We start from the raw sequence: 8668 nt of genomic DNA, 5'->3' as shown, positions 1-8668 counted from the left end.
TTTTTGAAGAGAAGTGTTTTTCTATCTAGAGTATAGAAGAGATAACTGTTCTGTCATTTGAAAGAGTACATGGATAAATATATAAGCAAGAGCATGATAATATCGTGACAATAATTCAGAAATCACATGGGTGGTACCACCGAAAGTTAAGGCTTTTGGAAATGTCGTGACAATAATTCAGAAATCACATGGGTGATGCCACCGAAAGTAAAGGCTTTTGGAAATGTCGTGACAATAATTCAGAAATCACATGGGTGGTGCCACCAAAAGTAAAGGCTTTTGGAAATATCGAGACAATAATTCAAAAATCGCATGGGTGGTGCCATCGAAAGTAAAGGCTTTTGGAAATATCGTGACAATAATTCAGAAATCACATTACATTGCAAATACACAAACTGAAATTACATTGAAATTACATAAAGCAAAATTACATTGAAATTGCACAAACTGAAATTGCATTGAAATTACACAAAATGAAATTACATTGCAATTGCATAAACTGAAATTACATTGAAATTACACAAAATGAAATTACATTAAAATTGCATAAACTGAAATTACATAAAGCAATCCTACAATAATAATTTAAATAACACAATAATTAAAAACAAGCATCATAAGTTCGATTTCATTCCATAAAGTTCTGCTATTAGCCGACGTTTGAGCGCTTCTTCTTTTGAAGATAACTGGTTTTTTTTCATCAACGTATTCAAAGTAGATGTTTTCATTTTTTTTTCACGTGTGATCCTTATTTCACGTAGTTCAGCAGTGAAAGCATCTGAAATTATCGAAGATTGTGATTCGGTTTGTTTTCCTTTTCTTTTAGCCTTAGCTTTAGCTTTATCCCTACTAATAGGACGGTGAAATTTTGAAGCATCACTACCTTGCGTTTCTGGAGTGGAGTCGGTTGGAGGATCCACATCTTCATTTGTCCTTGATTTTCTTGAGCTGCTACGACTTTCATCAACACTGTCTTCGTCGTCTGGGTGATAACGTTGTACGTAACCAGTACTATCTAATTTCAGTTCCCAGTTCGGATAGTTGCTCATAACCTTTTCAAACACCTCATGGCGAGTAAACTTAGTTGTTTTCTCGATATAGAAGAGATAACTGTTCTGTCATTTGAAAGAGTACATGGATAAATATATAAGCAAGAGCATGATAATATCGTGACAATAATTCAGAAATCACATGGGTGGTACCACCGAAAGTTAAGGCTTTTGGAAATGTCGTGACAATAATTCAGAAATCACATGGGTGATGCCACCGAAAGTAAAGGCTTTTGGAAATGTCGTGACAATAATTCAGAAATCACATGGGTGGTGCCACCAAAAGTAAAGGCTTTTGGAAATATCGAGACAATAATTCAAAAATCGCATGGGTGGTGCCATCGAAAGTAAAGGCTTTTGGAAATATCGTGACAATAATTCAGAAATCACATTACATTGCAAATACACAAACTGAAATTACATTGAAATTACATAAAGCAAAATTACATTGAAATTGCACAAACTGAAATTGCATTGAAATTACACAAAATGAAATTACATTGCAATTGCATAAACTGAAATTACATTGAAATTACACAAAATGAAATTACATTAAAATTGCATAAACTGAAATTACATAAAGCAATCCTACAATAATAATTTAAATAACACAATAATTAAAAACAAGCATCATAAGTTCGATTTCATTCCATAAAGTTCTGCTATTAGCCGACGTTTGAGCGCTTCTTCTTTTGAAGATAACTGGTTTTTTTTCATCAACGTATTCAAAGTAGATGTTTTCATTTTTTTTTCACGTGTGATCCTTATTTCACGTAGTTCAGCAGTGAAAGCATATGAAATTATCGAAGATTGTGATTCGGTTTGTTTTCCTTTTCTTTTAGCCTTAGCTTTAGCTTTATCCCTACTAATAGGACGGTGAAATTTTGAAGCATCACTACCTTGCGTTTCTGGAGTGGAGTCGGTTGGAGGATCCACATCTTCATTTGTCCTTGATTTTCTTGAGCTGCTACGACTTTCATCAACACTGTCTTCGTCGTCTGGGTGATAACGTTGTACGTAACCAGTACTATCTAATTTCAGTTCCCAGTTCGGATAGTTGCTCATAACCTTTTCAAACACCTCATGGCGAGTAAACTTAGTTGTTTTCTCGATATCCTCTTTGGACTGATCGTTCGTTCGTCGCTCATATGCTTTCTGGTATGAAGCAACCCATAGAGTTACATTTTTGTTGAGGCGTTTGAAACATTGCCTCAATGATTCCAAGGACCTTGGAGGCTTGGACCTCCAATTTCTGGATTATTCGCTCGACTTCACTCATACATATCTGCAACATTTTTCCAAAATGGTTAAGGTACAAATGGCCCCCCTAAACAAGACACCCCTCGAGCGTATCCCTCCCCATTTATGATGCTGGCCCAAATAAACCCCCAGAGTCAATAAAAATGGTACATTTAAACTCAGGCTCTTAACGGTCGTCTAACACCGTTAACTTAAATTTTTAATTTTTTTTATTTTCTCGTGGGGCCCACCTTTAAGCAGCAGCTGCCGCCTTCTTTCGATTCTCGTTGCCGCCGCGTTCGATGCCAAGCTAGAGAAAGATTGTGATGTTTCCAGACGTCACACTTCCTCGCCGGTTGTTACTTGTTCACGGGCACTCCGTCTCCCAACGTCGGTGCGGTGGGACGAGAAAAACGAAGAAGGACCATCCTCCTCGCCACTGCTCACAGCGGTGTCGTCGCCGCCACACAGAGGTCCGTCCACGCGAGATCTCCGCTGGTAGTTGCTCCCGCTCCGGCATCCAAGCCCACCGCCGGAAACAAGCGAATCATCTGCCCTCTCACGCCGAACTCCAAGCCCGAGTCAGTGGGAATGTCACCGAGAGACAGAGGCATCTCTGATCTGAGGCGCGACACAGATGGCGAAAAGCGGTTGGGCGCGGCACGTCGATGAGCCCCTGATCACTATTTTATTAGCAACAAAAATACCGCAACTAACACGGTGTAATCGTAGCACAGAAATAGCAAGCAGAGTATCGTATCCACGGAGACTGTAAAATGAAATTACTTTATCTATCTCCTAAACAGACTCTCACAGTATGCAGGTAAACGAAAACAGGAAGGTGAATATTGAACTAAGATTAAAACGAAATTAACAATAATTAAAAGCACGTAGGAAAATTCGAATAATAAAGACAACTGATCCTAGGGTAGTAAATTCATTAACTAAATCCACATAATAAATCCATTAATCCTATGTACCAGTTTAATCCAGTTATGATGAGAGATCACTAAATTAATCAATTACTCTCGCTAGAGCAGCAACGATCGTAGATTAGTAAATTATCTATCTCCGTTAGGTCTCAAGAAAATCTACTAACTCCCAATAGCTCCTAAGAATAGCTCCCTATGATTCACCTATCTCCGCTAGGTCTCAAGGTTAAAATCATATCATACATTCCTGAATCCGCTAAACAGTTATCTCCGCTAGGTCTCAAACCGAATAGCTAAACATGCAAACTATTGATCAGATAATTCACAAGAATTTAAGCACCAGGAATTATGAATCATAAACTGGAAGGCACAAAGGTATTAACAAATAAATCACATAAATTCAATCAACTATTTACAAACCCTAGAATCAGCTAAAGGAAACTAGCCAGACATGCTAAAATAAAACATAAACATAATTAAATAAGAAAGCAATTGAAAGAACTGAATTAAATAAAACTCTGAATAAAACAATTGTAGCGGCTTGAATCTTCAATCTTGTGAAAATCCAATCCAAGCTGTAAAAACTGGAAAGCAATAATAATCTAAAGCTATGAAACTGAGAAAATAAAGTTGGGAACTGAAAAAGGAACTGGGAACCCTAGATAGGTCAAAAGAAGACCTATTTATAGTACCAGGGTAAAATACAGAGTTTGAAACCCAGAAGAACTCCAAAAACGCGCAAAACTGAAAAATCCGGGTAGCCGGCGACCTGCCCGGCGACCCATCCGGCGGTCGCCGGCCCAAGCACAAAAATCCTTCATCTGGCGGCGATCGCCGCGTCTTTTCCAACGTTCCAGAAGATCCGGCGACCCAGGCGGCGGTCGCCGGTCAGGTCGCCGGAAATCCTTCTTCGGGCGGTGGTCAACGGTGTTTGACCGCCGGATTCTGACTGCTGCGCGCGATGTTTTCGTTTCGGCCATAACTTTCTCGTCCGAACTCGGATTTTCGATCCGTTTGCGCTCACGAACTCGTATCGAGACGATCTAAAACTTGTATTTCAGCACAGTTTTCCAAATTCGAACTCAATAAACCTGAAATTTCCTTCAAAGTTCGAGTAAGAATCATGTTTCAAAAGATAAAGCAAATTAAGCACAAAACAATCATCCAACACTTAGTTTCCTATAAAATTGACATCATATGAACACTAAAACCATGGAAACATGAGTGTTATCAACTCCCCCAAACTTAAGCCATTGTTCGTCCTCGAATAATGGGAAGAATAAAATCAATAACACGAATGGGTAAGAAATCTAGCTCATCGATGCCTCCGAATAATAAAGGATAATAGAATTCTCAAATCCTCAATAATTAAGCACAAAATTCACCAATAAACACAACTTATAGAAAAATCAACATTGACATTCCAAACAATTGAATCTCACAAGGTATGTGTATCACTCAACTCTCAATTTGATGGAATATATAGGACGTGTATGCTCTCATCGAATTCAATGCAATGCAGATCTCTTACCATAGGCTTGCCAATCGTCTACAATCTCCATCGCTAAAAGTATGCCAGGACTAAGATCAAATAGGTCTTTATTTTTTTGGGTTATAATGTAGGGACATTGGTTAAGGTAGGGAAATATAGGCTAAGTGACTCAAAATAATTAAGAACACCAACCTTATAACTTCACTTATCAAGCATGGAATAAATTCCATCTTCCACCCAACTATGCCACCATAATCAAGACAACTCAAGGGATTTAATCATCACAAAACAGAACTAAACACTCTTTTATGCTCTCCATTTATTTCCAACAAACAAAGTCGATTTTCTAACAAATTTCTCTATATACACTCGACTTCACACTTTTTTTCTTTTTCTTTTTCTTTTTCTTCTTCTTTTTTTTTCAACAAATTTTTTTTTTCTTTTCTTTCCACAACTTTTCTAGAGCTCATAAGAGTAAATAGTAATACAATATCATCCCTTCTTTTTCACAACCCACTATGAATATTCACCACACAAAGATTCCCATATACTTCATCACCCCCTATCATCCGGCTAAAGAATAAAAGCTAAATAGGCTCAAAGTGGATAACAAAGGATAAAATTTTCAAGGACAGTGTTTGGGAAAAATTGTGGCTAACAAAAGATGGCCTAAAATCATCTCATAATCCTGGGCACAACAGCAACCTCGACACAGAAACCATGGCAAGTTCTAGAAGATCACCACATGCAATGACAAAACTCACAACAAAGAATAAACTGTGTATGATAAACAGTTATGGCTCAAATCCTCACAGGTTTATTCAACGTCCAAAAGTCAAGGTTAAAATCACTCTAGAATTATGCAAATTAGTTCCAATTATACTTAAATCATCAAAGAAAATCAAATTCCAATTTTTTTTTCATAGAAATCATCATTGGCATCTCACCAGAAATCTAATGGAGCAATAATCATCTAAAAAACAATCACACACCACCAACCAAGCAGGATAAAACAATAAAGCTAACAAAAAGATAAAAGTGATACACATATCTACTCTCACCCCCCTCCCCCAAACTTATTACAGAACATAAGTTCGAAAATAAGTTTGGAGGGATGATGATATGTGTGTCACTACTCACAGAAAAAACATGCTCCATGGTGGTGGTATGAACCAAGCGCGAGTTCCTGCATCTTCCAAGCTCAACGCTGCACTAAAAACCCCAAAACAAAGAAAACAAAGAAAATAAAGAAAACAAAGAACCAAAAAGAAACTAAACGAAAGGAAAACAAAACAAAGAAAACGGTTGGGTTACCTCCCAACAAGTGCTTAATTTAACGTCTAGAGCTCGACGATACCTCAAAAACTCATGGAGGTCGGAAACAATACTCTAACCATTGGAAAGCCTTTCTACTCTTTGGTGCCCTCTCCACCAAAACACTTCTCTTGGCTCGGACATCCTCCACAAGCATTGCCCCCTTCTCATTCTTGTTCCGAAAAATCCGGAATTTCACTTTCTTCTTCTTGGGGGTATGGGTTTTCAAAGACCCCCCATCATGCTCCAAAAACAAACACATCTCAAAAGTCAGAACTTCTTTTGGCTTTGGAGTTTTTTTCTTGGCTTCATACTTGGGCAGCTCATTCTTCTCAACCTCTTCATCCTCCGAATTTGCTAGAAAACTGTCAGCCAAATTAATCACTTCATTCTGGGGAACTTCCTTTGGTGGAGGTTTCTTGAAAATCACAGTTTCCCCATAGGCTCCCAATGTCATCGTCCCCCTTTGCATATCTAGCTTTGCTCCACATGTGGCAAGGAAAGGTCTTCCTAACAACATAGGCATCTTTGGATCCTCCGGAATATCCAACACTACAAAGTCGACTGGGAAGAAAAAATCACTCACTTTCACAAGCACATCTTCCGCTACTCCTAGAGGTTTAGAGCAAGACTTATCAATAAGCTGAATTGTCTTGTTAGTTGGCTTCAAATCCCCCAGTTGCAACTTCCTATACACTTTGAGAGGCATGACATTTATGCTTGCTCCGGTGTCACACATCACTTTCTCAAACAGTGACTTTCCAATCTTCACAGGAATATTGAAACTGCCTGGATCTTCTCTCTTTGGAGCCAACTGATACTCCTTCACTGCGAGCACCTCCTCAAATTCATTGAATGCTCTCTTCTTTTCCATCACAGCCTTCACAATTTGTACCTCATTTGGCTTGTTTCTCAAGATCTCCACGGAAGGAATATTCACAGCCAACTTCTTAAATGTCTCCAAAAACTTCTCATCCATCTTCGGCTTTGCCAGGCTATTCGGGAAGGGTGCTACAGGCTTGTACTCTGGCCTGGGAAACGTAGGAGTAGGAATAGGCCCTTTAACAGCAGAAGAGCTCGAATCCTTCTTAGGGGGAGGCGTCTGTTTCGCTGCAAGCTCCTCCAAATCATCATCGTCTTCCTCCACTACTTTGCCTTTTCCCTTGTCATTCTGCTGCTCTTCATCCTCAACTGAATTATCAACCACCCGGATGGAATGACATTGCTGATTTTGCTGAGGTTGTTGATGTTGGCCCTTCGGATTGAACTGAGTGTTGCTAGGAAATTGGCCCGGCTTGTGCTGTGCAGCTGCTTGGTTAGCCATCTGACCAACTTGATTCTCTAACATCTGTACCTGCTTAGAAAGTGCTGAGAAGTTATTCTCCATGTTAGAGATTTTATTTCCAACATTCACCTCCATTCCAGTCATCTTTGTGAGCATCTGCTTCATCATGTCCTCCATCGAATCCTTCTTTGGCTCATTGATGACTCCTCCATTAGAAACAGAAAATCCAGGTGGAGGCTGCAAAGCATTGTTCGGATTGCCGTAAGAAAGATTCGGATGCGGGCGTGCTCCTGGCTGAAACTGCTGCTGACCCTGCTGATATGGCTGACCTCTGTTATACATCCCTGGCTGTCCTCGCTGAAAATTCCCATAGCCTCTGCCATTCACATAGTTGACATCTTCCATGCATGACGGATCTATCACAGCTTGCTCATGACGTCCAACATTCAGCTCACCAATTTTTGAAGTCAGCTCTGCTAGCTGTGTAGCTATCACTGCCTGTTGAGTCACCATTGCAGCCATCGGATCAGAACTAAACGCAGCTGCAGCTTTCTTCAATTGTATTCGCTCAGATGGCCATTGGTAGCTTGTAGAAGCCATGCTATCAATAATGCTCCATGCGTCAGAGCTGCTTTTCTGGAGTAGAGAGCCACCTGCAGCTGTATCCATATGCATCCTTGTACGCTCCCCGCAGGCATTGTAGAACATGATCACTAGCGTACCTTCATCAAAACCATGACCTGGGCACTTTCTGAGCTTCTCCTGGTATCGCTCCCACGTCTCCGCTAGCTTCTCTCCCTCGAACTGTTGAAACTGCACGATGTCCATCTTCAATTTCAACGTAAGGCCAGGCGGATGAAATTTTCGCAGGAACGCATGAGCTAAATCCTCCCACATGATGTTTTCTCCTAGCTGCAGCGTATGATACCACGACTTCGCCTTATCCCGCAGTGAGAAGGGAAAAAGACGAAGACGGATAATGTCATCAGGGACACCATTCATCTTCACCGTGCTACACAACTCCAGGAAATGTGCCAGATGCGCATTAGGATCTTCGATCGCTTGTCCACCATATTGGCTCTGTTGGACCATTGTGATCAATCCCGTTTTCAGCTCAAAGTTGTTGACCTTTAGTGGTGGGGGCTCCTGGTACACATATTGTGGTATGAACGCTTCATTTATGGCTGGTTGCTTTTGAGCCTCTCTCGTCTCCTGTGCATCAAGCAGCTTCTTCAACTGCTCTTGTAGAGCTCGAATTTGGATTTGCTCTGGAGTGTCCATTGTATCTGTCTCAACTTGATCGTTCTGCTTCTTTAGATTGCGCAAGGTCTTGTTGATTTCAGGGTTTAACTCAAAG

Source organism: Salvia miltiorrhiza, chromosome 2 (genome assembly GCF_028751815.1).
Source record: "Salvia miltiorrhiza cultivar Shanhuang (shh) chromosome 2, IMPLAD_Smil_shh, whole genome shotgun sequence".
Lineage (NCBI taxonomy): Eukaryota > Viridiplantae > Streptophyta > Magnoliopsida > Lamiales > Lamiaceae > Salvia > Salvia miltiorrhiza.
Note: the sequence above shows the minus strand (reverse complement) of the source record.